Raw genomic sequence first — 7,061 nt, forward strand, 5'->3', positions numbered from 1 at the left:
GAATACAATATACATTTTATCAGTCAGTGGCCAGTTTGAGGGTTTGGTGCTTTTAATATTTATAAAAAGCACGAAAGTATTACATACGGTTCAGATTATTGAAAATATCTTCATTTTTTTACTTATTATCTACGTATAGACCTAATATATAGTGGCTTAAACAATAGTTACAATAGTTTCTCAAACACTTGATAAACAAAACAAGACAGATGATAATTAATATTATTTATGAGTAGGGAAAAGAAGAAGAGGAAGTAGAAGTAGGAGACCAAGGAAAAGATAAGACAAGTAGGGGAGAGAGAGAAGATGAATAGAGAGGAGAGAAAGAAGAAGAAGAAGTAGATAAAGATGAATTGGAGGCAAAAGAGAAAGAAGAAGATAAGGAAGGACCAAAAAAGATTAAGGAGAAGAAAAAGAGTCAAAGAAAAAGAGGAAGCAGAGATAGAATAAGCAGCATAATGAGAAAAAAAAGAGGAAAATGAAGGGTAGAAGAAGAATAAGAGGAAGGAGAAGAAAAGGAGTCGGTTGTTGTTCTCGGATAATGGTATCCGATATTGGTTTCCTTTGAGTTATGCCATGCGTAGTAACAAGGGGAAGAGAATTCACGACTAAGCGGTTGTTGCCTGCAAGATGTGGGCAGCATTTTGAGGCCTAGGTGGGTATGTTGGCATTGGCTTTGAATACTTGAATTGCCTCCACTTACGAAGGACATATCCCGCGTAATGACATGTCGCCAACAACAACTGCAAAACCATTCATGACATGACGAGTCATCAGGTCGCCTCAGTCTTGATGGTTATTTTATTTCTTATTTTCTCTTTCCTTCAAGGCCTATATGTAGGCCAATGTTGCAAAGAAATATTTCGTGAGTTTGTTTCAAGAGTTGAGTTTTTCTCTCCTTAGAAGGCTCGCCCTATCTTCCCCATCCCGTTTCGGTCACAGCCGCTGCCGATCACCACCGCCGCTGATTACAGCCGCGCTGCACCCTTGGCCACCACCCTGTGCCCAGACCGCCGGCTCCTTGTTCCTTGGCTGCTGCCTTGCGTCCTAGCCGCCCTGTGCCCTAGGCGCCAGCCCGCACAAGAGCTCACCCCGTGCAGGCGCTCATCTACATAGGCATCCGCCACGTGCCTGGCCACCCGTGCCAGCCACACCCCATCCGCCTATGCCCACAGAGTCCCCGGCCGCTAGCGCGCGTCCACCATGCCCCCCGAGAGAGAGAGAGAGAGAGAGAGAGAGAGAGAGAGAGAGAGAGAGAGAGAGAGAGAGAGAGAGAGAGGAGAGAGAGAGAGAGAGAGAGAGAGAGAGAGAGAGAGAGAGAGAGAGAGAGAGAGAGAGAGAGAGAGAGAGAGAGAGAGAGAGAGAGAGAGAGAGAGAGAGAGAGAGAGAGAGAGAGAGAGAGAGAGAGAGAGAGAGAGAGAGAGAGAGAGAGAGAGAGAGAGAGAGAGAGAGAGAGAGAGAGAGAGAGAGAGAGAGAGAGAGAGAGAGAGAGAGAGAGAGAGAGAGAGAGAGAGAGAGAGAGAGAGAGAGAGAGAGAGAGAGAGAGAGAGAGAGAGAGAGAGAGAGAGAGAGAGAGAGAGAGAGAGAGAGAGAGAGAGAGAGAGAGAGAGAGAGAGAGAGAGAGAGAGAGAGAGAGAGAGAGAGAGAGAGAGAGAGAGAGAGAGAGAGAGAGAGAGAGAGAGAGAGAGAGAGAGAGAGAGAGAGAGAGAGAGAGAGAGAGAGAGAGAGAGAGAGAGAGAGAGAGAGAGAGAGAGAGAGAGAGAGAGAGAGAGAGAGAGAGAGAGAGAGAGAGAGAGAGAGAGAGAGAGAGAGAGAGAGAGAGAGAGAGAGAGAGAGAGAGAGAGAGAGAGAGAGAGAGAGAGAGAGAGAGAGAGAGAGAGAGAGAGAGAGAGAGAGAGAGAGAGAGAGAGAGAGAGAGAGAGAGAGAGAGAGAGAGAGAGAGAGAGAGAGAGAGAGAGAGAGAGAGAGAGAGAGAGAGAGAGAGAGAGAGAGAGAGAGAGAGAGAGAGAGAGAGAGAGAGAGAGAGAGAGAGAGAGAGAGAGAGAGAGAGAGAGAGAGAGAGAGAGAGAGAGAGAGAGAGAGAGAGAGAGAGAGAGAGAGAGAGAGAGAGAGAGAGAGAGAGAGAGAGAGAGAGAGAGAGAGATGCATGCATGCATGCATGCACGCACGCATGCGCATGCATGCATGCAGACAGCATGCATGCATGCATGCATGCATGCATGCATGCATGCATGCATGCATGCATGCATGCATGCATGCATGCATGCATGCATGCATGCAGCATGCATGCATGCAGACATGCATGCAGACAGAGAGAGGGAGGTAGAGAGATGAAAAATAGATTCACATAAAGGGATGCACAGAAAGGGAGAGAGATGCACAGAAAGGGAGAGCGAGAGAGGAAAAAAATTGAGTGTGTTCTAGTCATCTTCTAGTGTAAAACTCTTTACAGAGTTTTGGAAAGACTTGTGTACTTCTAAGCCCGTAACCGGAACATTAATACATCTCTTGTTTGGGATGATTACGAGCTGAGGTTTGATTTAGGAGCATCAATATCAAATCACGGGGGATCATCAGCGTAGGCCTTATTGTTGTCAGCATTGAAATGGTGGAGGAAAATGATAACGAGGGCATGGGCGTCGAATGGGTGGCTAGCCTGGTGGATTGGCAGTGTCGATGTGGAAGAGCTCATGGTGGTTCTTCAGTTGACGTTGATGACGGGTTAGGATGCAAGGTGTCTCGGATGATGGTGGCGGCGCATCCAAAGATGGTGCGTTGACGTTGTCGCCACCACTCTCTCTCTCTCTCTATCAATCACTCTCTCTATGTGCCGCAGAAGATGCAGGACTTCTGTGGCCGACGTGTAGCCATAGAGACACATTGAAGACTCCACTCCAGGATACTGCAGAACACAGACAAATAGATTGAAAGGGAGAGACACAAATGGACAAATGGATAGAAGGATACTGAATGCGGATGACATATGGAAAGACATTAAGATGGATGTTCAGAAAGAGAGGTAAATCTACAAAATGCGCATGGATAAACATTCAACATCAGTCTCTTGCCTTCCCCTCTCTTTACCCTCTATCTCTATGTCTCTCTCTTTCCCTTCTATCTCTATGTCTCTCGCTTTCCATCTTTTTTTCTCCCTCTCAATCTGGTTGTCTCTCGGTTTCTAGGGGCATAAGGTCGAGGTTGATTAGCAATATCTTGGTGGTCTCCGTGGACCAGAGTTTCTAAATATGTGACGCAGCCTTTATATACGAACAGTGTAGGAACAGGACTTGAATCCACAAGCCTTTCTCTACTTGAAGGAGCTAAGCCCTGAATCCACAGAACTAGCCTCTCCAACCCTTGAATCCAAAAGGGGTTGTACCTGTATCCACAAGCACAGAAGAACTCCCTGACAAAGAGAACACTCAAAGGGAAGAAACATTAGTTTCAACATGACAGTAGATTTCAATAATACTCATTCAGGGGTACATGGGGGCCTTATATAGTCCACAACAAGTGCAGGGTCATCCATAATGACTGTACCCATGACAGGATAAGTCAAAACATTAAGAAAAACAATTTGGACAAGCTAAAACAGAGGATAAATAGCCTGACAAGCATGAGCAGAGATATCATGTAGATTATGAGGCCTATAGAAGCTGTCATGAGATATTTGTGTGGCTCAAGAAAATCTTGATGGGACAAAACAGAAGATATGCAGCTCCGACAAGTAAGAGTAGAGATCCTAGCACAATAAGAATCTGGCAGAGGATTTTGTTAGAAGATCTTGTTAGAGAAAATCATATCAGAAGATCTTGTTATAGAAAATCCTGTTAGAGGGTTTTGAGGTGCACTAGGTATATTTCTGCAAATCCTATTAGTTCTAGAAAAATCTATTTCTTGGGCCACAAGTTGCCAATGGTCCTCAAAAAATGGGCTTTTGGGCTACATAAAGATGCCCATCGATGTCCGCCATTTTCGTTGACATTCTTGTAATCAGCTGGTTCCTCGACAACGACGCAACAAATCCGCCTGACCAGAAACCCATTCGAAGCCCATGCCCTTGCTGGAATGTTCTTCCACAAATCCATTGCAGACAACAATGAGCCCGTGGCTGATGATGCCCCGTGGTTTGATGTTGATACTCGGAAATGAAACCTCATCTCATCATCATCCGAAAGAAGAGATGGATAGGTGCTCCTGCTTCGGGATTAGAAGTACATTTGTTTTTATTTAAAGTCTCGGAAAAGCTTTTCTCTAGAAGATGATTGACACACATTGAATTCATTTTCGCTCTCTTTCTCCTCCATCTATCTCATTCTCTTTATGTGCCACAAAGCATGTCAGACTTTGACGGCCGACGTGAATCTAGAGAACATTCCCCCCCCACTCCAGAGCACTGTGACACGTGAGTCTTTTTCTCAAAATGTAATATTTGGAAGATGATGGCGCCACGTGAATTGGTTGTAGGTCGCTCTCTCTCTCAACCAGCCTCTCCAAGTGCCGCCATGTAGTGCGAGAGAGACACAGAATATTTCAGTCCAGAATACTGAGTCACTGTAATAATGCCCATAAAGGCATTAATGAGTAGACATCTGGATGGAGATATAATTAGATAGAGAAAGGGACAAAACATATGGGTAGACAATAAGAGAGATCGATAGATGGATGCTCAGAAAGAGAGGTAAATCTACAGAATACGCGTGGATAAAAATTCAATACCAGTGAAAGGGTCTCTTTGGTCTTACGTAGCCCCACAACATTGTGTCACGCACCAGGCCATGACTCCCCTCCACGTTAAGTACGGCACTGCAGTAGTGCCTCTCCACCAGATTCCCCGCTTACAGTGTCTCCTTCTGCCTTCCATGTTGCGTCGTGAAAGGCAGAACCACGGGCCTTAGGGTTTTACAAGGAAGGATCCATAGAAGATGTGGAGAAAGGCAACAGGGAGCAGCAAGCTGACGCAATCATCCTTGATGAAGCAGGTTCTGAAGAGATGCTCCTCCGACAAGGCCAAAATGGGTAGTGAAAGCCCCTCCGATGTGCCCATGGGTCACTTTGCGGTCTACGTCGGCAAAATGAGGACCCGCCACGTCCTTCCCCTCTTTGTCCTCTTTGATCCCAAGTTCCATATCCTCCTACGCTACACAGAGGAGGACTTTGGTTTTGATTACGCCATGGGTGGCTTCACGCTTCCTTGCGAGGAGGTCTTCTTTCTCTCTCTCACCTCCGTCGTCATCTCTAGATAACATGCATAGGGGACGACACCCTTTTCTCTCTCTTTGTGTAAATATATCCCCCTCCCTCTATACATTTATTGACATTCTTTTTATCTTGCTGAATCGCATACTCCCTCTCACTCTCTATAAATATACTGCCATCGCTCCCTTTTTCTACATATATATATCCCCTTTTCCGGTAAGTGTCATTGGTCCTTTTATCCATCTTCTGTCGGTCCCTATGTCTCTCTTTATGCATCTCATTTTCCAACTCTTTCTGTTGCTTGTTTTTAACGTGTTCTGCTGCGTGTGGAAAGAGAATGGAGGGGATTGATCCGAGATTCATAACTGGGTTTGGATAAGATCTTGCCATTTCTTATTTTCTTGGGTCTTTGAAAAATCTGGTGGAAGAGCATGGGCAGTCACTCGGACTAGTTGACATTAACATGTGGAGACTGGTTTCCCTATCACCCGTCTCACAATTGACTTGCCCTTCTCGTAAATTCCAAATTTCATGTCCGGTCATTGGTGCGGTGCTTGTACGAGTCTTAGAATGGGTTAATCAGAAAAACAACATTTTTGTTTAAATCCTTCTGCTAGTTGCCATTTCATGTTGTCTATCCATATCAAACGACATAATATAAACAAGTGTATCAACACAAAAGTAAATCATAATTTTACATTCTGATTTTGGACGTTGTTAACGGCGTCGTCTGATCAGTAATTCCTAATGGTGATGGAACTATGTGATGATCTAAATCTTATAAGGACGTACGTGCAAATCTGACTTGTAGGAATTCACCAAGTTTTGAGCTCCAGGGCGGGTGACCGATGAGAGTGATTGTGACCTCCTGACCCTGGTTGGAGTGAGGACGGCAACTACAGTGCAAAACATAATAATTTCGTTGGGGCTCGCACATAACGGACGGGTTCAGGCCGTGCCTAGGCAAACAATCATTTCTTAATTTTCTCAATAATTTTCTCTCACCTAAACTAACCCGAGCGCGGTTGAGTGCAGTTGAAAATATACTAAAGAAAGTAGTATAATTAACGAGCAAAGGGGAACGATGTACCTCATCTATGGTGGCGTTCGTTGCCGGAGAATATGTCAGTGCATGGACTGAGATGGACAGGGAGGCGGAGACGTATCATTGATGGCACGACTTGGCTCGACCGGCAGCAGTGACGCTGCGCGGGAGTTATAAATTTGGCAGAGGCAAAGAGAACGCAGATACCCATGGTGTGATGGCTCAAGCGACGGTTGAACTCGACGAGCGTGACGTTATGATAGACAGAGTGAACGAAGGCAGCCAATGATGGGAAACAGCGGTGACAGTGCAGGAATCTGGGCAAACGACAGCAGCAACCGGTGGTCAGAACATCTTGGTGACTCGTGCAAGCAACAAGCGATAAGACCGCTATAGGCAGTGGACAGTCAAATGACCTGGCTTCGAACAAGTTCATGTAGCTTCTAGATCAAAGAGTGCCACAAGATTCCCTTGGTCATGTGAGTGGCTCTCGTGGCTTGGATCGTGCCACACGAAGGCCCGGGCAGAACAATCACTCCCAAAAACACGGCATGTGATGCTTCAGCGTTACATGGTTGGGCAGCATGGCGGTGGCAATGAAGAGGGTCTGGTCATTGGCCAGGTGAAGACTATCGGTGAGAAGACGCTTGTTTGGTCTAGACCACGAGCAGGCAGGTTGATCGAGCAATTCTGGTCGGGACTGAACTCATGAGTGTCAATGAATGTATCGTCGGATGTATCCAGCCGACAGGGCAGGGGGGGGGGTTCAAACATGCCGATTGGCGAACATGCCAAAGAATCTATCGATTGTGGATAT

The 7,061-nt window shown here is 45.9% G+C and overlaps 1 pseudogene; it reads left to right on the top strand.

Moving 5' to 3' along the window:
- The first annotated feature begins 4,899 nt into the window (after window positions 1-4,899).
- LOC144715299 (protein SMALL AUXIN UP-REGULATED RNA 16 pseudogene) lies at window positions 4,900-5,246 on the top strand (annotated as a pseudogene).
- The last annotated feature ends 1,815 nt before the right edge of the window (window positions 5,247-7,061 follow it).

This window comes from Wolffia australiana, chromosome 18 (genome assembly GCF_029677425.1).
Source record: "Wolffia australiana isolate 7733 chromosome 18, ASM2967742v1".
Lineage (NCBI taxonomy): Eukaryota > Viridiplantae > Streptophyta > Magnoliopsida > Alismatales > Araceae > Wolffia > Wolffia australiana.